This window comes from Orcinus orca, chromosome 5, assembly GCF_937001465.1.
Source record: "Orcinus orca chromosome 5, mOrcOrc1.1, whole genome shotgun sequence".
Taxonomy (NCBI): domain Eukaryota; kingdom Metazoa; phylum Chordata; class Mammalia; order Artiodactyla; family Delphinidae; genus Orcinus; species Orcinus orca.
This window is the reverse complement of record NC_064563.1, coordinates 138,673,111-138,699,523: the sequence shown is the minus strand read 5'-3', so window position 1 is coordinate 138,699,523 and position 26,413 is coordinate 138,673,111. Positions and strand designations below refer to the sequence as shown.

The following is a 26,413-nucleotide window of genomic DNA, read 5'->3' as shown; positions in this document are numbered from 1 at the left end:
ACTCAGGTAACTAACTTTTATGTAATCTAATCCATAAAGAGGGAAACATTTTCCAGAGAGAGCTCGTCCTTGCAGTTCTGCTGTCAACTATTCAAACAAGCCAAGTAGAACTAACAACAATATTTTTAACTCTTGGAGGAAAAGAAAAGTATTCAGATGTATTTTTGTTTACATAGAGAGCATCAGAATGGTATTTAAAGTAAAGAGGATATGCAGGCAAGTCACTATTTTCTTTTCCTTTTTTTTTTTTTAGTTTTTTGTTGTTGTTGTTGATTTTTTTTTTGGCCGGGTGGCATGTGGGATCTTAGTTCCCCCACCAGGGATCGAACCCTCACCCCCCCCCCCACCCCGCAGTGGAAGCACAGTCTTTTTTTTTTTTTTAATTCCAATTTTATATTATTTTATTTTTTTTAACATCTTTATTGGGGTATAATTGCTTTACAATGGTGTGTTAGTTTCTGCTTTATAACAAAGTGACTCAGTTATACATATACATATGTTCCCATATCTCTTCCCTCTTGCATCTCCCTCCCTCCCACCCTCCCTATCCCACCCCTCCAGGTGGTCACAAAGCACTGAGCTGATCTCCCTGTGCTATGCGGCTGCTTCCCACTAGCTGTCTACCTTACGTTTGGTAGTGTATATATGTCCATGCCTCTTTATCGCTTTGTCACAGCTCACCCTTCCCCCTCCCCATATCCTCAAGTCTGTTCTCCAGTAGGTTTGTGTCTTTATTCCTGTCTTACCCCTAGGTTCTTCATGACATTTTTTTTTCTTAAATTCCATATATATGTGTTAGCATACAGTATTTGTCTTTCTCTTTCTGACTTACTTCACTCTGTATGACAGACTCTATGACAGACTCTAGATCTATCCACCTCATTACAAATAGCTCAATTTTGTTTCTTTTTATGGCTGAGTAATATTCCATTGTATATATGTGCCACATCTTCTTTATCCATTCATCCGATGATGGGCCCTTAGGTTGTTTCCATCTCCGGGCTATTGTAAATAGAGCTGCAATGAACATTTTGGTACATGACTCTTTTCGAATTATGGTTTTCTCAGGGTATATGCCCAGTAGTGGGATTGCTGGGAAGCACAGAGTCTTAACCACTGGGCCGCCAGGGCACTCCCTAGATCACTATTTTCAACATCAAAAATCGTCCAACCACGGCTTACGAGTATACTTTGGGGAGTTTTTCTGTACTAAAAATAAAAGTTTTAAAGTAACCACTTAACAAAAAGTTTTTTGGTGCATAGAAAGTGGCGTAGATTGGGAGCTTTTATCTTGTGTTTACACCGATCACGATTTCAGCACAGCATTAGTTTTGAAGTATTCTCAGAGAGTCTTTGCTGGATATTACTCTTTTTTTCTTTCTTTATTTCGCCATTAATTCTCCATGTAGCTTCCCCCAGTCTCTCATTGTGCTCCTTAAACAGATGTATCATTCTCCTGATGTCTTTGTGAAATTATGTCAATGTTTACAATTTTTGACACTCTGTTTTTGTTGTCACTTTAACCAAATTTTCTTCTGGTACATTTCAAATTATCGTATTAAGTATTAAAATTATTAAAGAATTGCAAAATAGTTTCCATTATAAAACCCTATTTTCATTATTTAAAATTGTATAACAACCCTCCTTTTGGACAGATATTTTCCAGTAAATGGCTGCCCCACAAAAAAAAACCACCTTGAGATGAATATCAATATGGACCTTCATTGTCTGCGGCTGTTCTTTTTCATCAGTTTTTAGTCTTATGCTATTACCTGTCTCTTCTAAATGTAAAAGATGGAAAAATAGTAAAGGAAGATCCTGCTTGTTAAGTTCTTACAGAAGTCTAGGTTGATATTCTTATATGGAGCAATTCACAGAGGAGTTTTTAAAAGATTTTTATTCACAGAGGAGTTTTTAAAAGAAATATAGTTGATTTACAGTATTGTGTAGTTTCCGGTATACAGCAAAGTGATTCATATATATATATATATATATATATATATATATATATACACACACACACACACACACATACATATATACACACACATATACATATATATATATATGTTCTTTTTTAGATTCTTTTCCATTGTAGGTTACTACAAGATACTGAGTATAGTTTCCTGTGCTATACAGTAGGTCCTTGTTGGTTATCTTTTAATTTTTATTTTATACTGGAGTATAGTTGATTAATAATGTTGTGTTAGTTTCAGGTGTACAGCAAAGTGATTCAGTTATACATATACATGTATCCATTCTTTTTCAAATTCTTTTTCCATTTAGGTTATTACAGAGTATTGAGTAGAGTTCCCTGTGCTGTACAGTAGGTCCTTGTTGGTTATCTGTTTTATATATAGTAGTGTGTATATTTTAATCACAAACTCCTAATTTATCCCACCCCTCCCTTTCCCCTTTGGTAACCATAAGTTTGTATTCTATGTCTGTGAGTCAATTTCTGTTTTGTAAATAAGTTCATTTGTATCATTTTTTAAGATTCCATGTATAAGTGATATCATATGATATTTGTCTTTGTCTGACTTACCTCACTTAGTATGATAATCTCTAGGTCCATCTTTGTTGCTGCAAACGGCATTATTTCATTCTTTTTTATGGCTGAGTAATATTCCATTGTATATATGTACCACATCTTCTTTATCCACTCCTCTGTTGATGGACATTTAGGTTGTTTCCATATCCTGGCTATTGTAAATAGTGCTGCTATGAACGTTGGGGTGCATTTATCTCTTCGAATTAGAGTTTTCTCCAGATATATGCCCAGGAGTGGGATTGCTGGATCATATGGTAACACTATTTTTAGTTTTTTTAAGGAACCTCCATACTGTTCTCCATAGTGGCTGCACCAATTTACATTCTCACCAGCAGTGTAGGAGGATTCTTTTTTTCTCCACACCCTCTCCAGCATTTATTATTTGTAGACTTTTTGATGATAGCCATTCTGACCAGTGTGAGGTTATACCTCATTGTAGTTTTGATTTGCATTTCTCCACAGAGGAGTTCTAAAACTAAGCTTCTCACAGAAACTTCCAGCCCCTTTCAGTGTGGGTGCTTCCTTCCTATGCCCCTTCATGGGTTGCTTGCATCTGTGCCAGCATGTGCCTTTGATCAGCCCACACCTTCAGACTAAAGCATGCTTGTCAGAGTCATAAATCACGCACCTCTGTTAATAGTTTAGGCAGATTTGGGTTTGTGCTAGAGTGCTCAAGAATGCCTAGAACCTTACTTCTTGGATTAAAAGATTAATTGGGGGAAAAAAATTTGTACCGGTCAGTTAACCCTATCTCAGTTCAGAGCCTAAGACGTGAATGAGCTCACAAATCAGTGTTCCCTTTAAAGTCATGTTTACTGACTCACCACAGAAATCTGAGGGCATGTGTGTATACCCCAACTATGCCTTTTTTGGTACTGTCTTAAGGATTTACAAGAAGGTGTATTTGGGTACAGCCATTCTGGGTAATAAACAGTCAGAAGGCATGAACATGCATGTAGATGTTGCCAGTAGGAGCTACATGACCTTGGGCAAGTGATCTGAGCTCACCGAGCCTCATTTCTCAAAGGTAAGGATGAGAATGCCTTCCCTATATCCTCCAGAGAATTTCCGGAAACTCAAATGAGTTAGTACACGTGAAAAGACTTGTAAACTGCACAGTGTAGGTTGAATGTAACTTAAAAATATTATTATTCAGAGCCTGCGTAATAAACAGGAAAATGGGAGGTACGTTCTCAGAAGATCGTCAGTACCTTCTGTGGGACCCGGTTCTGGATTTTTGACTGACTTAATCCATGGAACAAGGGGATCTTTGAGAGCACAGCATCTAAAGCGTTATTAGGCTGATTAGACCATTGCCAGCAGGACGTTTGTTCACCTTACAAACAAGTTCTTTATCTTCTCCCTTGCCTATGAAAGTTATAGAAACGCCTACATAATAGGATTCTTCATGGAGCTCATTAACTTGAACTTGTCTGAACTCATCATTCACAAGCGGACCAGCCACTGTCCAGAACAAACAGGGTTAGATAAGAGTTCTTACAGAAAGCATCCTGTGCTGTGAATCAAACACAGATTATATTAAGCTTCCTGACACTACTTAATTTTTCAGGCAAGTTTTCTTTCTTTTTTTTCCCCCCTTATCCTGACCTTGTATGAATTTTCCAACGATTCCTGGAATAAGTAGGCTACATTTATCTATCTTTGTATTCTCACAATTTCCAGTGATTCCAACAGAAATTTCATGCAGCTAGGATGACAGTAATTTATGGTTTTTTTAAAAAAATTATTATGATTACTCAGAAGCCTATTTTTAGTATTCAGGTGAAATGGGTTTATAGTACTCCATTAGCGTAGATATGAATACATGAGTGTTAATATCTCTGCCTTGCTTTCCCACAATTTGTTCCATTATATAAGCTGAATTATGTTGTAGGTGATTATGATCTTTCCTCTCCCTGCTATCATCCTTTTGGAGCTCCTTTACCATTGATTTTGCAACAGATGAGACAGATCCAGGGAGGTGAAATGTTCAGCCCAGCACAGCACAACTTGTTTTTGCCAAAGCTGGGGCTAAAGACCAAAACTGACCCCTGGACCAGTGTCCTAAGATGCCATAGCTTCTTGGGAAACCAGCGTAAAACCTCTGCTCTTCAAAATCCTTAGATAGCCAGGTTTTCTGTAGAAAAAGGATATAATGTTCTGATCATTAGAAGTTTAATGTTTAACTGTTTGGGGATCAGTGTCTAAAATGGACAGTCCAACCCTGCCTTAATCTTAAATAGGGCTGAAAGGATTTTTCCTGAGAATTTCCTTTCTTGGTAATCCTTGATAATGCCTTTCCTAGGTGATTCCACCTCATCAATCACTCCGAGCCTCAGTCACTGTGTTTTGCTGTACGTGGAGGTGGTGTGGTGTATAAGGTAAGGAACAGGGCCTGAGCCTGAGGCCTGCTTTCTTACAGAAGGTCGCTGGCCTCGCAAACCTTTTCATCTTTGTCTTTCTCTAGCGTGTTCCTTTGTCCGCCTGTCAGTGCAGGATGCCCACGTGGGGTAGCATCTTCCCTGGAGTGGCCAAATGTCTCGTGAAGTGTCAGCAGCATTAAGAGAATTAAGCTTTTTCCATTAGTAGGTCATGGGACCACAGGCATCTCCTTGACGGCTTGATCTTGTCAACATAGTTGGCCACCAGGTATGATGGATCATTCTTCACCATTTTAAGAATTTGTGTTCGGCCGGGTACAGTTTCATTGTCACTTTGCTTCAGATTCTGATTCCAAGTCAAACATCCAGGAGGATTCGGCATGACCTGTAGCCTAATTCAGTTAGCCTAATTCGCAGACAGTTCCTCGGCTGTGAAAAAGCAATAGCGCCTCTCTCACAGAGAAGTTTAAGGAGGAAGAGAGAGAACAGATGCCACGTACCCGCCCCCGAACCTGGTAGGTGCCAATTTGAGAGCTACTGCTTCCCCTCCTCTTCATCGTTACCATTGTTGGCTGCCGAGGCTATTAACGTCATCTTCTCCTGTGAAAAATGGACACCACCTTTCTCATCTTCTAAGTGGGTTCAATATGAAAGTTGTTGTAATGTTTCTTCTTTTAAAAAATTATCTGGAAATTTAAAAACCCGCCACCTGATATGTGCTAATATGCATCTGAATATGTCACTCAGTTCAGCGTCTTCCCCAGGCTTGGAACAAAGTAGATCGTGATGGTTAACACTACATGCTGGGCTTTCCAAGTGTTGGCTTGGGTTTTATTTCCGGCCCTCCTCTTGAGTCTTTCTCTGACTTGGGCGATCATGTGATCTGCATCAGTCTTTTCATAGATGAAATAGAAACAGACAGTTGCCACCTCCACACCTCACTGGATTGTCGTGGGAGTTATGAGTTAGTGCCTCTGCAATGGGTGGCTGGAGTGAGCCATGCGGGCATGAGGCGTCCCCGTGGCGTATCCGGTCGAGTGGACGTTACCCTTACCCATGGCTCCAGTGTGGTCCTCACAGCTTTAAAGAACCATAAAGCATCCAGTGTTTCATCAACCGTGTAGTTAGAGCACCCTTTTCAGCATGGTCCTTAGACCTTAGTCATGTGACTGACCTGACCCGGGTCTGTTACACAGTAAGAAACAAAAACTTCGATACTACTGGGTCCTCATCTGAAAGGTGGACTGAGATGTTTCTTTGTACCTATTTTCCAGCATCTTGAGAGTTGTTCTAAATATTTTCCCTGTTGTCTGTAGGACAATACTTGCAAAAAAATAAGCCATGTCCAAGAGAGTTCTGTTGTATACTTTGTGTCAGGGTATGACAGTTTTCATCAGAGACCTCGCTCTCTTGAAAAATTGCTAAAACTTAAAAATTACATACTTTCAGCTTTTGTGAATTATACATTTTATTAGGAAAGCCATCTTATACCATGTCTGTTTAACATTAGTACAGGTAGTGCTGACCTTATCTTAAATCCCCTATCAATTCTTCACTACTTTTTAAAAATAACTTTGTTTACGGAGGTTTTCAAACACTTACAAAAGTAGAGTGAATAGTCTAATGAACTCAACATGGACTCAACTCATCACCCAGTCTCAGCATTGATCACCACATGGAATTTCCCCTTCCCATCCTCACACCATGGGGTAATTTTAACGATACCCCCCAGACATCATATCATTTCAAAGGTATGCATCTCTAACAGATAAGGACTCTTTTCTTTAAAAAAAGACATAAAAGTACTTTCTTAATATCAAATACCGATTCCATGTTCCAATTTCCCAAATTGACTCATGAATCTATTTTTGTCCTTAGCATGTTTGGGTCAGAGTTCAAATAAGATGCACCGATTGCCCTTGGTTGATATATCTCTTCTGTCTGTTAATGTCTGGGTTCCCCATCCATAGTCATTTGTATTTGAAGACTGGGTCATTTGTCTGGTAGAAAGTCCCTTTTTAGACATTTCCTGGCAATTGCACCCTGTTAGCACATTCCTTTATCCCTCTATTTATTGTAAACCCATAGGTCTGGGAAAGTGGTCAAATCAGTGTTTTGTTAGTTTTGTTTTTGTTTACGTGAGATGTCCTGTTACTGCCGTCCATCGAGAGGTGCATAATGTCTGGTTGTCTCCCCTTTTGTGTGTCAGATCAGTCCATCTCCGAGTTGAACTGTGGTCAATCTGATCCAGCTGATAAAATTCCCTGTCTGCTTTTCACCTGATGGTTTTAGTTGCCATTCTTGACCCTGGCCTCCGGAATCATCATTTCATTAGGGGTTCAGCACCCAATGAGTAACTCATTTTGAAAGATTTTCCAAAAATGTTCCTTAGTGGGTATTAGAAATGCTGAGTGATTCTGATAAGATAATGATTGCATGATTCAAAATGCTTTCACATTTTTATTATATTGAAACACATACTTTTCAGGATGTTAACTAGAAAAATAAAAGTAATTCTAAGTCTCAAAGATAGAAGATGAGTATGAGAAATAATTAGTAAAGAGTTGGCTTGTTTACTCTTTTCCCAGAAACTCTGACTAAAGAGTCGAAATGTGTATTGCTTCTAAGGGATTTTGTTTTTTTAGAGAACAAAAGTAATTTTAAAGCATTTATCTTCCTTAAAACACGGGCAAATCAAGGCAATTTAGAGTACTCAATGTTAAAAGAATAAAAACTAAAATAAAGTATTCCATGCTCCTTTTGGTAATAATGTAAAAAATTTGGGGATTAACTAGTGAAATGTTCTTTTAAATAAAGCTTGATGATGATCCCATCTTATAAAACAGAAGGCTCTATACGGCTTCTAATCCCTTTTGCATCCTCATCGTACTTTATCCCGACTTCAGACCCCTTTGTGGTCTGAAAATATTTTTTTGGGGGGGTGTGGTTTGCGGTATGCGGACCTCTCACTGTTGTGGCCTCTCCCGTTGCGGAGCACAGGCTCCGGACGCACAGGCTCAGCGGCCATGGCTCACGGGCCCAGCCGCTCCGCGGCATGTGGGATCTTCCCGGACCGGGGCATGAACCCGTGTCCCCTGCATCGGCAGGCGGACTCTCAACCACTGCGCCACCAGGGAAGCCCTGAAAATATTTTTGCTTTATAGCCTATTTGTTTCATTAAAAGTAGATCTGCTTCTGAATTGAGTTCAGTAATTTTGATTGCGAGCCCAGTACTGTGTTATAGCCTCATCTGCTGGAGTGTGTGATGTCCTCGTGAAACCCAGAAACATGGGTCCATCTGATGAATTTCTGACAAAAGTTTATTTGGGACTTAGAGTTAAGATTTTAAAATTGTACCTAGGTTTCTGGATTTTATATATCATTCCACGTTTTATGTGGAATAACCTTCATCAGAATCATTTCAGGAAATGAGAAAAGTAGGATATGGTTATGAGTCAGCCTTGGAAAACTACAGCATGGAATGAATTAGTCAGAAGAAAGGTTTCGGTGGCCAGCATGAGCTGTGCGCTATCAGGAAGTGGTGTGACTTTCCATGATTTTATGTACTGCAAATCATGTGGCAGAACGCTCCAGACACCTGGAGTCTTTTTTTTTTTTTTTCAATCATAAGTTTTGAGGTAAAATTGAAAAGTACCATGGAGTGAAAGCACAGCCCTTTCAGTACTTGTGGATCCCTGCTGTCAACTCGAATGCATTTCCACTCCACTCCCACTCCATGGGGGATACGGACATTCACCCGAAAGCCCATTGAGGCTGCTAGGTCAAGTCGGAAAAGCAGCTGGTCTTGACAGAGGTGCTGCTGCAAAGGGGTGGCATCTGTCCTTTTGTTTCTAATACCTTTTTTCATACTCCTGGTGTTGCTGCTTATAAGGCAATGTCATTTACAGTCTGCAAGACAGTTGCTTCTCCCTGTGTTGTGCTGTGTTTTATTTATTTATTTATTTATTTATTTAATTTTATTTTATCTTTTGCGGTACGCGGGGGCCTCTCACTGTTGTGGCCTCTCCCGTTGTGGAGCACAGGCTCCGGACGCGCAGGCTCAGCAGCCATGGCTCACGGGCCCAGCCGCTCCGTGGCATGTGGGATCTTCCCGGACCGGGGCACGAACCTGCGTCCCCTGCATCGGCAGGCGGACTCTCAACCACTGCGCCACCAGGGAAGCCCGTGTGTTTTAGAAGGGTGCTCTGAAGTTGAGAAGGAGGCAGTGTGATCTGGCCTTCTATCATCCTGTTAAAGAGAAAAGAGAACCTTGGGGAAATGGAGTGGATTAAAAGTTTGGATCATATAAGTTTCATAAAGCTACATTGCTAGGGGAAAATGTTGAAAATATAATCAACCACTAAAACTAAACATGGAGGGAAATAAGTTTGTTGTTTTATTGGCAATAGAAGTCAGTTAAAGATAATCAAGTAATCAAGCCACCTCTTCCCTGTCTGTTAGACTTCATAGGTACACATAGCATTCACTAATTACAGCTTGGGAGATAGATGTATATAGAGATATATACATATAGATATAGAGAGAGATAGAGATATATGTATAGAAATATAGCATGTATATTTTAACCAGCATATCTAATGGAACAATTCAATGAAGAATGAAGCCTGCATGTGAATTCCCAACTTTCCATTGAACAACAGTGAAAGTCCAGTTGACTCTGATGCCCTTGGCAACCTGGTAAACATCCCTCTGGAAGAATCCTGCCAACCAGATTTGCCTTGTTTGCCATGTGTGGCCATCTGGCAAGGTGTAGAGAATCATCTGTCCCCAAGTTAACCCAGGATGGTTTCATGTCCTTGTCACATGGTATCACTGAGCAATCAGATGGTAACAGTGGGCGTGTTCTTCCTCCCCTTCCAGCCTAGACCTCACTGTATGCCACAGATGAATGCTGGTCTCCCCTGAAATTCACACATTAAAATCCTAACCCCCAGTGTGATAATATTAGGAGATGGGGCCTTTGGGAGGTGATTAGGTCAGACAGCAGAGCCCTCACGAATGGGATTAGTGCCCTTATAAAAGAGACCCCAGAGAGCTCCCTGCCCCTTCTGCCATGTGAAGACACCATGAGAAGTTAGCCCTCTATGAACCAAGAATTGGGCCGTCACCAGACACCAAACCTGCTGGCACCTTGATCTTGGACTTCCCAGCCCCCAGAACCGACAGAAATAAACAACTGTTGTTTATAAGCTGCCCAGTCTTAGTCTGTTTTAGCACCCGAACAGACTGATAGCATGTGTGGGCATCACCTGGGAATCGTGTGAAAATGCAGACTCTGCTTCAGTGGATCTCAGGTGGGGCCCGATGTTCTGCATTTCTTACAAGTTCACAGGTGAGGCCAGGACTACTGGCTCAGGGCTGCCCTGTGAGTATCTAGACCATCCAGGCCAGAGCTGCATAAACAAACTGTATCTGCAGAGTTAGCAAAAATCCCAACCCTAAAGGGTGTCACCACCTGATGCTAATACCTGCAGAGCTCTGTATGTCCACAACCTCGAGTCTCTATACATGACATTCATACCTCTCCCCAGCAGGATTGGGAAACACCCCAGGGTGGAGGGACCCTCATAGGCACCTGGCAGGACTCCCCTGCTGGCCTCTTCACCTAACATCTCTTACTATATACTTCATGCTCTGAGCACATGCACAGTTGTCTGCCCCGGACTCTGCCTTGTAAAGATCTGATCATTCCTTCCTTTTCTCCACTGACTGGACTGTTTCTTAGTATGAAGAAAATTTCTAGAACTGTTGGTCATCTAAGTCTTCTCATGGGACCCACGAGCCCTACTCTTAATCTTAATTCTAAGATTTTTATCACCGCCCACTTGTCCTCAGCCTCCAATGTGCTGGGCTCAGAAGGACAAGAAAGGATTTCAACTTCGGTGGCCAATGGAGAAATGCTAGAAGTTCTACAAGTGAAGATTTGAGAGGTTTAAGAATTCCTTAAGGCTGATTTAATGAAAGAAAGAGGAAAGAATGGTCTTCAGGGAGGATCCCAGCCTAGGCACTTCCAGCAATTGCTGTATTTCAGAACTACCCATTGTCGGAACGTGGGTTTTGGACTCGCCGAAAAGTCGTTAAGCCGAGTGTCAGCTGCTTTCTGCCGCCTCCTTTTCCCTTGACTGCTCCTATGGAAATAGGTTAAATCTTTAATTGGTTATTTTATTTTATTACCATGGAATTTTCAAATAAACCAGCAAATCAACATCATTATTTTAAGATCCTAGGAAATATGATTCAGGGCTTGTCATTATTTTTTCCAAGGAAGAAACAATTATAGATATTTTCTGCAAGGGTAAATTTCTGTGACTTTTCCAGTTAGAAGCCAGCCAGCAACCTTTCACACAGCCCATTTGAAAAGAAACAGTGTTCGGAATGTAGGATGCACTCTTGGCATGCGTGCATCCTCGTGGATGGCTTCCTTGGTGTAATGGGTGCCTTTGAACGCCTTTCTGCTATTTTCCTTGGGTCTTTGTTTAGTTAAAAAAAAAAAAAAAAGCTCCATTCCAAATTATTGCCAAAAATGTGGCGTTTGCAAAGGCGAGTTTAATCATTGTCATAGAGTTGCCTGTCTTACTTTATTAACATCAGAGAGTTCTGTGGTTTTGCATACATGAATGACTGACTTACAGCTTGGTACTGGATGGTGGCAGAATGTGAATTCCATCAGATACATGGCAAATCTCTGCGCGCGCCACTAATTGTGTCTGGGGGTAGCTGGGTGCGCGTTCCAGTGCTGACATCTCTGTCTAATCGTTTTCTTCCAGACACTTTTCCTTGAAAACATTCAGGCAAACCGTAGATATGAATTTGTGCTTCTGCAGAGACCTCATATGAGGATTTTTAGTAAGAGTGGTAGTTCAACATGGGCATCGTTTATATGGTTATATACTCTTAAGCTGGAGGTCGTATTAGTTTGCTAGGCTATAGCTGCTGTAACAAAATACCACAAACCGCGTGGCTTGTCCAACAGAAATTCATTTTCTTACAGCTCTGGAGGCTGGAAGTCCAAGATCAAGGTGTCAGCAGGGTTGATTTCTTCCGAGGCCTCTCTCCTTGGCTTACTGGTGGCTGCTTTCTCACTTTGTTCTCACGTGGTCCTTCCTCTGTCTTGTGCACCCTGGTGTCCTGCTGTGTGTCCACATTTCCTCTTCTTATAAGGACACAGTCTTATAGGATGGGAGCCCACCCTAACAGCCTTATTTAACCTTCATCACCTCTTTGAAGGCCCCATCTCCAAAAACAGTCACATTCTGAGGTTCTAGGGGGTTTAGGGCTTCAACATAGGAATTTGGGAGGGGACGCAGTTCAGCCTATAACTAAGGTCATAGAAACCACTTTGAAATTGCAAAATTATTTCCTAGGCTTGGATTATTTTGCAGTCCTTCCATTTCTTTTCAAGAATGGTTCTGTCACCATCTTAGCAGAGAGATGGCAGATCTGGAATTTTACTGTGGAAGTAAGAATCGCAACAGCAACATCATTCTCTAAGTGGTATTTCCGGCCACTGAGAGGCTTTCACTGTGGGAGAAGATGGATTTGGGAGGACATCTAGGATACTCTAAAGGTAACAGCGTGGACCCCTACCACCTGGGAGTCTTGGCCGTGCTTCTCCTGTTCTCACTTGCCGACCTCGCCACTCAGGGGCAGTCCTGTACCTGAAGAGCATCTGGGGGCAGGCCCTCAGAAATACACCTGGATTCTGTGTTCCGTAGCTCCTGGGGTCAGATTGGGTGGCCAGGTCTGCCCTGTGGGCCTCCCGGCTCCTCAAGGAACCACAGTAGAGTCATATCTGGGCCCCAGCACCTGGCCTAGGCCATGCCTGGCCTGTGGTAGATATTCAACGAATGGATGAATTTCAGAAGCATGTCAGCCATCAAGGCTACTGACCTCCCGTCCCCTGTCATTTTCTCCACCCTGTGCAGCCCCTTTAGGGGCTGCTGCTATAGATCCCACTAGTAGAGTTAACCCTCATCTTTTTGCTTTTAGGTATATTGGAAGCAAGGCGGTATTGTGCAGTGAGGGTTTAACCTGGACGGGAGGGGCACCAACACCACCTTGGCCGGGAGAGAGTATTAATTTTCCAAGTTTACCTCCATAATCGGTCCTTTTGGGGTCTTAGGCGCCCACCACTAATACTGATTTCGAGCAACCACAGCACATCATGTAGTAGCTGCATCTTCAAACTCACATAAACCACCAGGTGCAAAAATGACCACTGCTATGAAGAAATAAAAATAATAATTATACAGAGTTATAGGCTGTCCTAGAAAGTGCCTTCGGGCAGATTTGGCCTTTTTGAACGCAGGCAGCTGTAACCATGGCTGCTGGCCATCTGACTCTCGACTTTCCCCCGGTACCTTTGAGAGCCACTGACAGCCTGAGTCAGAAGACGCCAGGACCCAGACAGAGCAGGCATGGGCACGGCGCCTTAGTCATTGGCCAAAGACACATGGCTGCCTTTCATCATGTAGGAGGGAGACAGGAAAGAGCAGAAGCAACGGAAGGCAAGTGAAGGCGAGCTTCAGACACGACTATTTGGTCGTATCCCGGCATCCGGCAAACGGAATCTCACGGTCCCTCTCCTGGTTGTTGACCACAAGACGGTTTGTTGGCAGCGCGAGTCAGCAACATCATGGAACCTACACAAAATAAGAAGCCAGCATACGGAATAAGCGCAGAGAGGAAAAGCGTGCCTTTCTTTGTAATTGCTTTGTACCGTGATAGTCTTACAATATCAGCTGGGAAGAAAGTTTTCTTTAGGTGGCACCAAAACAGAATTTGACATTCTTCTGCCAGCCCGTTTTGCACTAGACATGAGTAGATTTACTGAGAGATGTAGACATTCATAAGAGCCTTTTAAATGATCATGAATAATGTTTTTCAGTTAAAGCATTATTTCTCGTGATGTTAAGCAAAATATCAGTTTTATCACAACATAAAGACAAAGATATAAAAAATACCGTATGGTGGGCTTCCCTGGTGACGCAGTGGTTAAGGATCCGCCTGCCAATGCAGGGGAAAACGGGTTCGATCTCTGGTCCGGGAAGATCGCACGTGCTGCAGAGCAACTAAGCCCGTGCGCCACAGCTACTGAGCCCACGTGCCTGCCTAGAGCCCGTGCTCCGCAACAAGAGAAGCTACGACGATGAGAAGCCTGTGCACCTCAATGAAGAGTAGCCCCCGCTTGCCGCAACTAGAGAAAGCCCGCGCACAGCAACGAAGACCCAACACAGCCAAAAATTTTTTAAAAACCAAATAAATAAGTTTAAAAAAAAAAACCGTAATGATATTTAAATTATATCTCCATAAAGCTATTTTAAAAGTTCTATGCTCGGGCTTCCCTGGTGGCGCAGTGGTTGAGAGTCCGCCTGCCGATGCAGGGGACACGGGTTCGTGCCCCGGTCTGGGAGGATCCACGTGCCGCGGAGCGGCTGGGCCCGTGAGCCATGGCCGCTGAGCCTGCACGTCCGGAGCCTGTGCTCCGCAATGGGAGAGGCCACGACAGTAAGAGGCCCACGTACCGAAGTACTATGCTCAACTCTCTGATATAGAGAACAAACGAGTGGTTACCAGTGGGGAGAGGGAAGGGGGGAGGGGCAAGATAGGGGTAGGGGATTAAAAGGTACAAACTATTAGTATAAAATAAGCTATAAGGTTATATTGTAAAACACAGGGAATACAACCAATATTTTATAATAACTATAAATGAAGTATAACCTTTAAAATTGTGAATCACTATATATACACCTGTAACTTACATAATATTGTATAGCAATTACACTTCAATTTTTTTAAAAAAAGTTCTATGCTCATATATTTCACACATTTCAATATTGCAGAGAATTTAAATCCTGAGCAGGATCACTTTTACCCTTTTGAAATCTGCACTTCCCCAAGTTTAAATATGAAAACTCAGCTTTCCCAGTTTAAGAGGTCATTAAAGAGCTTTTGCAGAAATCAGAGAGATGTCATTTTATTAAGAAAACTGATTCAACTGTTGTATGTTTCAGAAATCTGAGTCATCCAGCACGTATCTAACCATGCAAAACAAGTTTCATATATAGCTTTGAAAGCAAACAGCACCCTGTAATTAAAACATACTGAATGTCTTAATTCAGTGTTTCTCACAAAGTGATAAAAGTGCAGTTCTTAAGAACATGAGCTTAGAATCCATAGACTTTGGTTCACAGTCCTGTTCCAAAGCTGAGTGATGGTGAGTCTTCTTAGTTCGGGCTGCCGTAACGAAACTCCATAGTCTGGGTGGCTTGAACAATAAACGTGTATTTCTCACAGTTCTGGACTCCGGAAAGTCTGAGATCAGGTACACGCACGACACAGGTTCTGGTGAGAACTCTCTTCACCTTGCTGGTGAGGCTTGAAGATGGCTGTCTTCTTGCTGTGTCCTCATGTGGCAAAGAGAGAGTGAACTCTGGTCTTTCTCCCTCTTCTGGTGAGGATCCTAGTTTCCATCGTGCAGTCTCTACCCTCATGACCTCATCTAAACCTAATCACCTCCTGAAGGCCCCACTTCCTAGTACCATCACATTGGGAGTTTGGGCTTCAACATATGAACTTGGGGGGACCCAATTCAGTCCATAGCAGTGGGAGAGGTACTTAGTTTCTCTCATTCTCCTGGCCCCTTCATGACAGGTTTTTACTTTTTCTGCTGGGACCATTGTTTCCAAATTTTCTATCTCCTAGAGGGTATTTGCCTACATGGTAGGGAAAAGGTGAGGAGAGAACTGTGGAGATAATAGATCACCCATGAAAGCTCTTCTCTTGGCTCCACTGGAAATACCCCGATCTCTCAGGTGTGCTGGGAGAGTCCCCATGCCTGGGCTCAGGTCCTGAGATGCCCGGGTGCTGGGGACCCTAGTCCTTCCCTGACACCACTGCCCCTTGGTTCTGGGGGTGGCATGGCTGCAGCCTGGTGGAAATCTTTCCGTGACCCTTTGGGTTCCAAACAAAACACCGCCACCAAAATCCACTCTCTTGCTTACCACGTAAGCCTTTCCAAAGTAAGGATCCCAATATAGAGGTTGTGGGAAATGTTCATTCATGCAGGTATGTCCCTGTTATCCAGAAAGTCATTTTTAACAAGTCATGCACTTATGACTAATCATTTCTCCACCTTTTAAATTTTCCAGATAGGATACAGTAATGGGAGAAGCTACTTATACCCTTCCTGTTTCCCCTTTTAGTGGGGAAAACACACTGTTTCCATATCTAAAATGGAATTGAACATTTCTTGTAAAATATACATCTCAGGGAAAAACCCATTGCTATTTTGAACACGCTTCCTCCTATTCTTCAGTTCCTGGTGCGGTGAATGCCTTCTGACTTCTACTTTCTGAGCTGGAGAGTTACAATAACTTAGTATTTGAGAACACTGTGTTTACCTTCAAACTACAAAGACAGTTTCAAGCTACGGCGATTTTTCTTTCATGTTCATAGGTGTAGCACCTTCTTTGTATCTGCTTCTAAAATAAATAGTAGTTACACACCTGTTGACAATATAATAGCAGCATTATTGGGATTTTTCAAATAATTTAATGCTCTATTATCCCAGTAAATGATTTTAAGTTAAAACCTGCTTAGTTTGAAACAAAGAAAATGTTTTTTACATTTAAAACAAAACCTAACGGAAAGGAAGAAACTGTGAACAAGGAATCGAGTCAGTATTTTTACGTCATTTCCTCTTAGAGCCAAAATGTAGTAAGTTCTCAGCCTGCTGGCAAATGTTTGGAGTGGGACGTTGTTATTAGGCAGAGTTTTGGGGTTGTTTTAATGGAAAAAGTGAACTTTGGCCTGATGTGATTTCTAGGCATTTTCTGAGTCACCAAAATGTTCGTTATCCATTTTATTTCTGTAAATCACTTTCTTTTACCATCGTTCTAATGATCAAAGAGCATGTCATATCTCTGAGGGATTTCCTCTTATTCAAGATGCACTGAACTCTCCCAACATTTTTCCATGTGTTCAGCTGAGCAGTTGAGACTCGGACAGTATCTCCTTTGGACCCAGTTGAAATGACACGTTTCAGAGGAGCTCTATATTAAAAGAGGTCATTCGTTCCTGTTGAACAAGACGTTAAGTGAATGTGTTTGGCGCGCTGGGGCTGTTCTTAGGATGTTAGAACAAACCTGCTTGATTTTAGATCCCAGAGTTCTAAAATCCTCCTCCCAGGGACGTTTGCAGATCCGTGGGTGACGCTGGGGTTGCAGCAGCGACTGGGGGAGAGCTGCTGGCATCTGGGAGGGGGTCACTGAAACAGTCTAGAATGCAAAGGACAGGACCCCACAGGAAAATCTGTTTTGTCTAAAATGTCGTGAGTGTAAGCGTTGAGAAACGCTGAGACAAGCCATAGGCTCACAGACTCTTAGGACATAAAGGATCTTCCCATTCATTCATCTCCCCCGTTCTTCACAGGGACAGGCCGAGCGAACTCATCTCTTTTCTCAATTTTCTTCCACCCGTGTCCCACATTGCAGCAACTTTCATCAGAAACCACAAGGAGCCCAAAATACGCTTCCTCATTTCCAAAATGACCTTCTTAGTCATGGCTCAGATCAGCTTTCAGTGGGGATCCACTGTACGTCACTGGTACAAACTTTTGTTGGAAAATGTCAAGTCGGGGTTCAGATTGTCCTCCGGCTGGGTCTTGGAAGGGTGAGTGGCACGTGCGGACCAGCCCACACTTCCCATTGTGTGATGCTGTAGTCTCCCGACCGGAGCGAGAAGCAAACTTGAAGTGACATGACATGGAAACAAGGCCAGGGTAGAGGGGGGCTGCTCTTGTGAGTCTGCTTTGCTCTCGCCTCCTGGTTTAGCTCACATCCCACTGAGAAGTCGCCGGGGTTGCTGACCCAGACGGCCAGTAAGCCCACCCCCAACTGCAGGCACAGAGCACCGGAAAGGTGGTCCCAGTGGCTCTCACACGGCTGACAGCGCTGGAGAAGCAGCTTCGTCCACATATCAAATGCCTCCATCTATCGGACTGCCCACTGGCCTTCAAGGATGGGTCTTGGAGTTCGTGTAGCACAGCCTTACGAGGCTTCCCGACCTGCACCCAGTGGTACCCTGGGCTCCCTTTCTTCCGCACGCATCACTCATACTGCTGTTTGCTAAGACTTAAAGGGTAGTTCCGAGTACCGACCTTTTACTCTGACCTAAAGCGGGTGCTTCCCGAGAGCAAGGCGGTGTTGCTTCACCTGCTCTCTCTCGGAGACCAGCTCGGCTCCTTGGACAGGGAAGATGCTCAGAAAGATGCTTGTTGAATGACTAAGGAAAGGAATCCCCAAATCAGATTTTCCGTCACTCACTCATTTACAGGTCTTCAAAGCTACCAGGGACTTCCCTGGTGGCGCAGTGGTTGGGAGTCCGCCTGCCAGTGCAGGGGACATGGGTTCGAGCCCTGGTCCGGGAGGATCCCACGTGCCGCGGAGCAGCGGGGCCCATGCGCCACAACTGCTGGGCCTGTGCTCTGGAGTCCACGAGCCACAACTGCTGAGCCCGTGTGCCGCAGCCGCCGGGGCCTGCGCACCTGTAACCTGTGCTCTGCCGCAAGAGGGGTCCCCGCTCGCTGTGATTGGAGGGGGTCCACAGCCCGCGCACAGCGGGAAGACCCAACGAGCCAAAAATAAATATTTTTTTTTAAAAGCACTACCAGATATCTTTTTCTTTTCTTTTTTCTAAATTCCTCTTTTTAGATCAGTATTTTGGAGTTGACAGAGAGCGTGGTCATTAATTCATTCGGTCACTCAGTCAACAGAGAGTTGCTGAGCCGGGACCCGGGCAAGATGTGGCAGTGTGGCAAGCAGCAGGAAGGTCATTTTCCAGCCCTAAACCCCAGACCAATTACCGTTGTCATATGTGCCGGGAAGGAAAAGGAGTACTTAGTAGAGGGCTTCCCCGTGTCTGTGGGGCCAGGGGCAGCTTCTCTGAGGAGTGATGTTTATATTGTTATTCAAGTAGGACTCAGCCCATAGCAGATGCCTGGGAGATGCTCTAGGTAGACGACAGCCCGGATAAAGGTTCTGAGACCTGAAGACCAGCCTGGGCAGCATCGATGAACCAGGACAGTGGCCGGAGCTGGACTGTGTCGAGGGCGGGACCTGCACCAAGAGGCAGCAAGAGCCACTTGTGGTCATGATGCCAGGTTTTCTCCTGAAAGCAAATGGAGGCCATAGAAGGGCTGACGGAGAGAAGGACAGGCCATTTCTAACACCCAAGTTGGGAACGTCTCAGAGGAGAGGACGTTGCAGTGCGTTTTCTGAGGCTCACTTTCCAGCATCCTTCCCAAGATGCGTCCTCCTCTCTGTGCTCCAGGTCCTGTCTGTGGACCATCCTGCAGAGAATCGGGTGGAGCTTCCAGCCATGCCTTCAGATAAACAGGCTTCCCTGAGCTCACGCAAAAGCGTCCTTGGCCATCCCCACGTGTTACCCTGCACCAGGACCCTCAGGAGAGCCCACTGTGAAGGAGTCCTCACAGGAGTAGAGGGGGTGGGGGGAGGGGGATGACACAGGAACCAACCAGAGAGCTGGAAAGAATGATGCAGGGTAAGAAACTGGCAAGGATTTTAAAAGGAGAGAGAAATCCTAACAAATATGTCAGATACGAATCCAGCTAAATCAGTAAGCACTTTGAACGTCAATAGTCAAATACACCAATTAAAAGACAGAGATGTGAGAGTGGATCAAAAAACAAGGCCAACCATATATTGTCCATAAGAAACCCACTTTAAATATAAAGGTACATATAGATTAAAAATAAGTGGGTAGAAAAAATAAACCATGCTAACACTAATCAAAAAAAGAGTCAAAAGGCTTCCCTGGTGGCGCAGTGGTTGAGAGTCCGCCTGCCAATGCAGGGGATATGGGTTCGTGCCCTGGTCCGGGAAGATCCCACATGCCGCGGAGCGGCTGGGCCCGTGAGCCCTGGCCGCTGAGCCTGCGCGTCCGGAGCCTGTGCTCCGCAACAGGAGAGGCCACAGCAGTGAGAGGCCCGCGTACCGCAAAAAAAAAAAAAGAGTAAAAAAAAAGCTGGGAGAAGTGAGAAGGATGCAGAAGGATGAAATGGAGGAAGATGATAAAGGGGACAAAGGCAGGACCAGTTCCCCTGACCCCCCCATCCCTGTGCCAGGCCCTGTGCTGAGTCCCGCTCATGGCTTTACAGCTTCATAACCACCCAAGGAGGTAGGTCCTGCTTTTATAGTTTCAGAGACTCTGGTCAACCTGCCCCTGCTTGCAGCTTCTCAGAAGATGGGATGTGGTCCTGCCTTCCCTGGCCCACTTGCCTTCAACCTTTCCTTCTGCCGCTGCTTTATGGCTATTAGCTCCAGCTGCCCTGGACTCTTAGGTTGAAGGGGAGAAGGGAAGTTTGCATGGACCCCTTGTCTGGTGTTTGCAGAATGTCCTGGGATCAGTCTGATCTTACACCTGAAAAGGGCACATCTGGAAGATTTTGTGCGTTCGTGCTTTTTAAAACGTTTTCAAATGCAACTAAGGAGCGGAAAGATCCTTAGAATATATGATAGGACAACCGCAGCTGTTGCTCACGCTACCTAACGGCGCCAGGCCCTGCTGTGTGGGCCCTTTACGGACGCCAGAGGTGCTCAAACTTGAGTGTGCCTCGCCGTCACCTGCAGGGCTTGCTAAAACACAGAGCTTCTGATTCAGTGAGTAAATTCTTAGCTGCATAATGAAATACCACAAATTGAGTGGCTTAACACCACACCCGCTTATTAGCTATTAGCTGACAGGTCTGTAGTCGGGACTCAGGGTGTGGTGTGGTTGCCTTCTCTGCTCTGGGTCACACAAGGCTAGAATTGAGCCATAGGCTGGGCTGCCTTCCTTTCCGGAGGTCTGGGGAAGAATCTGCTTCTGGGAACAGATCCCTGTTTCCTTCCGGGACTACCCTCCCTCCGAGAGGCCACTCACGTCCTTGCCACTTGGCCCCCTCCTCCTTCAAGCCAGCGACAAGGGATCTCTCCTCTCACACGTCAAATCTCTGCCTTCAGAAGGAGCCTGGTAGCTTTGAAGGGCTCAGCCTAGCTAATCTCCCTTTCACAAAGGGACTTTGTGGGACTTCCCTGGCGGTCCAGTGGTCAAGACTCCTTGCTCCCAATGCAGGGGGCATGGGTTCGATCCCTGGTCGGGGAACAAAGATCCCGCACGATGCAGCACCTCCTCCCCCCCCCCCAAAAAAAGTTAAAACAAAACACTGTGCTGTGTAACATAACCTAATCATGGGTAAAATCCGTCATGGCCATGGTCCTGCCTGCCGTGTCCCCCGGGGAAGGAGGGGAATGGGCCATTTTAGAATTCTACCAGCTACAGTAGGTGAGGCAACATTTTGCACGTCTAACACATTCCCAGGTAATGAGATGCTGCTGCTTTGGAAATCACATTGTGAGAACTACTTACCTACACTAATTCCACCACCTTTGACTTCGATTGCGCCTAATTTACAGAAGAAGACACTCAGAGTTTTAAGCCTAGAGGTAGTAATATTTGAAATTCATAGCAACTGGTTAGCTTGTGGGCGCCAACCAATCAGGAGGGATGTCAAGCCAATCAGGCCAGATTCTGACCGTGTAGAACCACTGCGGTCTTGCTGGCTCGCACCCACTGATGGATTCCCAGCAAGCAAGGGCTGGAGTCAGTGCTCACAGCAGAGCCAGGGCTTCAGCTACTCCGCAAGCTAAGATTAAAGAGAAAATGTCCCACCAAGGCTAAGTCAGGAGACGAGGAATAAAGAGATGTTTTATTGATTCCAAAACCATCTTCTTTTCATTCTATCTGCTCCGTGTTCTATAAAGCCACCTTCCTCAAGGTTAAAATCGGGATTAGTTTCCTATTGCCGCTGTAGCAAAGTACCACAGATTTAGTGCCTGAAACCACACAGGTTTATTAGCTTACAGTGCTGGAGGTCAGAACTCCAAAATCAGTCTCAGTGGGCTAAACTCAAGAATCTGTTTCCTTGCCTTTCTCCAGGTTCCAGAGGCTACAGCGTTGCTTCACAGCCCCATATCACCATGATCTCTGCTTCCAACATCATGTCTGGGTCCACCCCTGATGACCCTCCTGCCTCCTTCTTATAAGGACCTGCCCCCAGACAATCCAGGATCGTCTCCCATCTCAGGGTCCTTAAGGACCCTGTGCCTGCCAAGTCCCCTCTGCCATGTGAGGTCACATGTTCGAAGTTCCAGGGGTTAGGACATGGATGTCTGAGAGGCTGTTCTTCACCCCACCTCACCATGTAAGGCCGTTCTTCAACCCACATTTCTGCGGATCACAACGGCAGACATTTTCCTAGAACTTCCTCTGTGCCAAGCCCTTTTTAGACATTAGGTCATTAATGTCACAACCACCCTATGAGGTAGGTCCTGTTATCGTGATCCTCCTTTTACAAACAGAGAAACTGAAGCACGTGGGAGTTCAGAACCTTGCCCAAGGTCACACAGCTAAGAAACGGCAATGCCAGGGCTCCAACCCAGACAGGCTGCCTCCAGAGTCTACACTCTATGTACCTCTCGTCGATGGACAGGTGAAAAGCAGGCCACTTTATATAAATGGCAAGAAGCCAAAGTCACCGTCCCAGCCTCAACCCCTCACCTACCCTTCCTCTAACTCCCACTCTGCCTGTTAAGGATCCTACTCTGGGTGGGAAAGCGGTCAGTCACGTTGGTCTTTCCTTCCTTGCTTTCCAAGTCTAATCAGTTACAGAGGCCTTGTCACTTCTGCCATCTCTGAAATGTCGTTCCAGTTACTATTGCTGGGAAAGAAACCACCCAGAACTTAAAGGCTTAAAACGGCAACAATCCTTTATTTTGGTCATAAATCTGCAGTTTGTGCGGAGATGGGTCTTCCCTCCTCCACGTGGCATCTGCTTAACTGGACGCCAGGGAACCCACTCTCAAGATGTCACACTCACATGGCTGGCAGGTCGGTTGGGAGCTCAGCCAGGGCTTTGGGCCAGGGGCCTCAGTTCCTCTCCACGTGGGCCCCTCCACGGGCTGCCTGGGCTTCCCACAAACATGGTGACCAGATTCCAAGAGAACAAGGCGGAAGTGCACGGCTTTTTATGACCTAGCCTCGGAAGTCATATGGTGTGATTTCCACCATACAGTGTCTGTTGAGACACTCACACATGCCCTCCCACATTCAAGGGTGGAGGATACACACCCCTCCCCTTGACGGGGGAATGGCAAGGCTCTACAAGAGCATGTGGGATAGGAGGTTTGTGGCAGCTGTCTTCAGAAAATGCCATCTGCCAGAATTGCCTTTAGAGTAGCCCCCTGCATCCTCCTCTGCCCTCACACTGATGGATACATTATTCCCCAAGCCCCAGTTTGGCTATGTGAACTAACAGAAGATTTTTGTCTAATATGTTCATTTATTTTGATATTTTTACCAAAACGTTAAAAACATAGCCACATGTATTGCACGAATCGTTTGTATTTTAGGAATAAATCAAAGTAACAAAAGTAGGATTTCCCAAGAAATCCAGGACATGAGATTAACAAATACCAACACTTAACCAGTGCCGCACCAAATGCAGGCACTCAAAGAAATTTGTTCAAAATGAACAAACTGTATATGTCTTTTTTTTTTTTAACATCTTTATTGGGGTATAATTGCTTTACAATGGTGTGTTAGTTTCTGCTTTATAACAAAGTGAATCAGTCATACATAAACATATGTTCCCATATGTCTTCCCTCTTGCATCTCCCTCCCTCCCACCCTCCCTATCCCACCCCTCCAGGCTGTCACAAAGCACCCAGCCAATATCCCTGTGCCATGCGGCTGCTTCCCACTAGCTATCTACCTTACTACGTTTGTTAGTGTGTATATGTCTTTTAATAAAAGCAGCTCCTTATTTGATTCTGCACAATAGTGGAGGAAGAAAATGTTAACTTTCCTAATACCTTTTATTCAAGCAGTAATGAGAAAATACAGGAATATATCCTTTCCCCACCTATTTAAAATCTAACCCTATTCTCAAGGCCTTAATCCACAGGACTTTCTGTAACTGGACTAATGGGGTATTGAGATAGGATCATCACTGATCACCGCCCTCCACCTCCAGTATCCTGAGCTCTCACTGCCTGCAACACAGATGGGGTCATGCATGTTACCACGTTACTGGAGTGGCAGTCTTATCTCCCAAGCTTCAATCTTAAGCCCCTGTAAGGTCAGGCGCTGTGGCTTAGGCTTTCGAACCCCCTCGTAGAGTACGGGACACCTGGTAACGGCTTAGTAAGAATTTCACGATTGATTTGACTGTGAGTTCTTGAAGGAAGAGTCATGCCCTTCTCTTCTCTGTGTCTGCAGTGAAGAGTCAGGTACTTAGCTGCATGCTTGGTTCAACAAATATTTATGGGGGGTCCTAAGTGTTCCAGGGTCCATGACTTGGTCTGCCCTTAGTTTAGTGGAGGAAACCAGTTAAAATATGATAAGTACTAAGAACTAGAGGTCCCCAGTGTTATGAGAATATGTAATAGGTGTAATTTGACGGAGCGGTGGAGTTCGAGAAGGCACGGAGTAGATCCTTGTTAAATGGTGGTTGAACAAGAAAAAAATGAGTGATTTTCTTTACGCATGGAAGTCTGTTCTTAACTCCAAACAGCCCAGACAAGAATCTGCTCAATGTAGATGCTCAAAAAATGTGTGTCTCCTTTCCAGGTAGGCAACACCCGGCCCCAGAAGAGCCCACCTGTCCAAGGAATTCTTCCCTATAACTGACTTGCTGCGTGGAACTTTCCCCTTAGTGATGCTTTCCATTGGGGCTGAGACTTTGATCTCCAGAAGTTGCTGATTAAATACAAATTCTCTGGGAGGTCTTATACATTAAATAGCTGTCATCATTAACGCAGTCACGGTGAAAAGTTCATTAGGTACGTTCCAGTCTTGTTAGAAGGGAGATGCAGAGGGCAGGACTGTCCCAGGGAGAGGAAAAAAAAAAGACCTGGATGTGATTCTGGGACAGAAGAACAGAGGAAAAAAACACAGATGAGGAAGCAGTAGATGTGGTGACATGGCAGTGACAGGAAAGAACTTGATAGTTTTGCTCTGAGAAGGCATCACCCTTGGGAACATTTGAAAGACCCAGATGGGAGATTTTCCCCCCAAGATCAGATATTCTCTGATGAGCACACTCTGGAGCCTGCAGAATGTGCCGTGTGAGGTCTGCTCACACTAAGGCAGTGCTCAGCCTAGCGACCCACACTGTGGAGCCGGACGGAATCGCAGGACCCTGTGCTGGCCGGTGCTTGACCTCGACTCCATGGAGACTGCTTCAGCACATACAGCTGATGAGTTGGGCGTTTCACCAGATAAAGATGGCTGGCAGGAGAGCTTATCAAAAGAAAAGCAAAATAAATATTTCCTGGTGAAATCCCTGTCTTTACAGGTATTTAAGGAAGACATGGGATTTTTCCAACAGTTGGCACTCCGAAATATTAATGAGTTAAAAATACCAGGTTTGGGAATGGTTTCATAAGGAATTAAAATTCATGACACCAGACTGCTATGCAAAGAAAGGAGTAGATTTCCTCTCTGACTGACGTTCCACCTTACTTAGTGTATCTGTTAACCATGGTTTCCTTGACCATTGATATAGAACATATAGTGGGGGGACGGGAAAGAGAAAAGCCGTTTGGTTATTGCAAAAGTAATAAATGTGCGTTGTAGAAATTCTAGTAAGTCCAAAGACGCGAAGAAGGAAAACGCTGCAATCTTATTTAATACTAACGTGCATGCTTTTTCTTTTCACCAGATTGGAGTCACAACAGTAAACACTGCTTTGAAACCTGCATTTCTTTTCTTAACAGCAAGTTGTGAACATCGTTTTATGTCGTTAAGTAGTTTTCACTTCCTTCCTGTGAGGTGTGAGTGGCTTTATAGTCATTGATTCAGCATACTTATTAGCTGGTCACTGATAGGATGGTTAGCTTGTTCTAATGTTAGCTTGTTCTAATTTGCATAAAGAATATGCAAATAACAGGGAAGGTATTTGCATCTAAATCTTTGCCCACAGCCCTGAGGATTTCCTTAGAATAAACTCCTAGGAGGGAAACGGTTGAGTCATTATTCAAGGTTTTAGTTGACCTGGTTTACACTGAAAGTTTAAACTATCGAGTGTACTACAGTTCACTACCATATTCCTTTAGAAGTTCCTTACCTGGGGAGATGGGCTAATGATTTGGAGTGGAATCAGTCGTATTTTCATGGTGTCCAGTTTAAAGTCTGTCGTATTTGTCAGAAATTTCAGATGATTAACTTAGGGTGCAGATCTTTGAATTCGGGTCTTTTTGGTTCGTTGACTTTGGGTCTGTTTCATTGGTTCATTGGTTGGTTGGTTGAGGGACACAGTGACACACCCAGGTCCCTTCAAGAATACTGGATTTGTCCCCCAGCTGCCCTGTCACTTGCCCCCTTTGGGGATGACTTCAGC

The 26,413-nt window shown here is 44.4% G+C and overlaps 1 protein-coding gene and 1 long non-coding RNA gene across 2 annotated transcripts in view; both read left to right on the top strand.

Annotated features, from left to right (window-relative positions):
- Positions 1-26,413, top strand: part of RCAN1 (regulator of calcineurin 1) — a 95,882-nt gene that overhangs the window by 50,264 nt on the left and 19,205 nt on the right. The gene's annotated exons all lie outside the window — the stretch shown is intronic.
- LOC125964443 (uncharacterized) lies at positions 886-14,558 on the top strand. Its single transcript, XR_007477438.1, has 3 exons — positions 886-4,932; positions 5,019-12,520; positions 12,943-14,558. It is a non-coding gene; the product is annotated as an uncharacterized LOC125964443 (long non-coding RNA).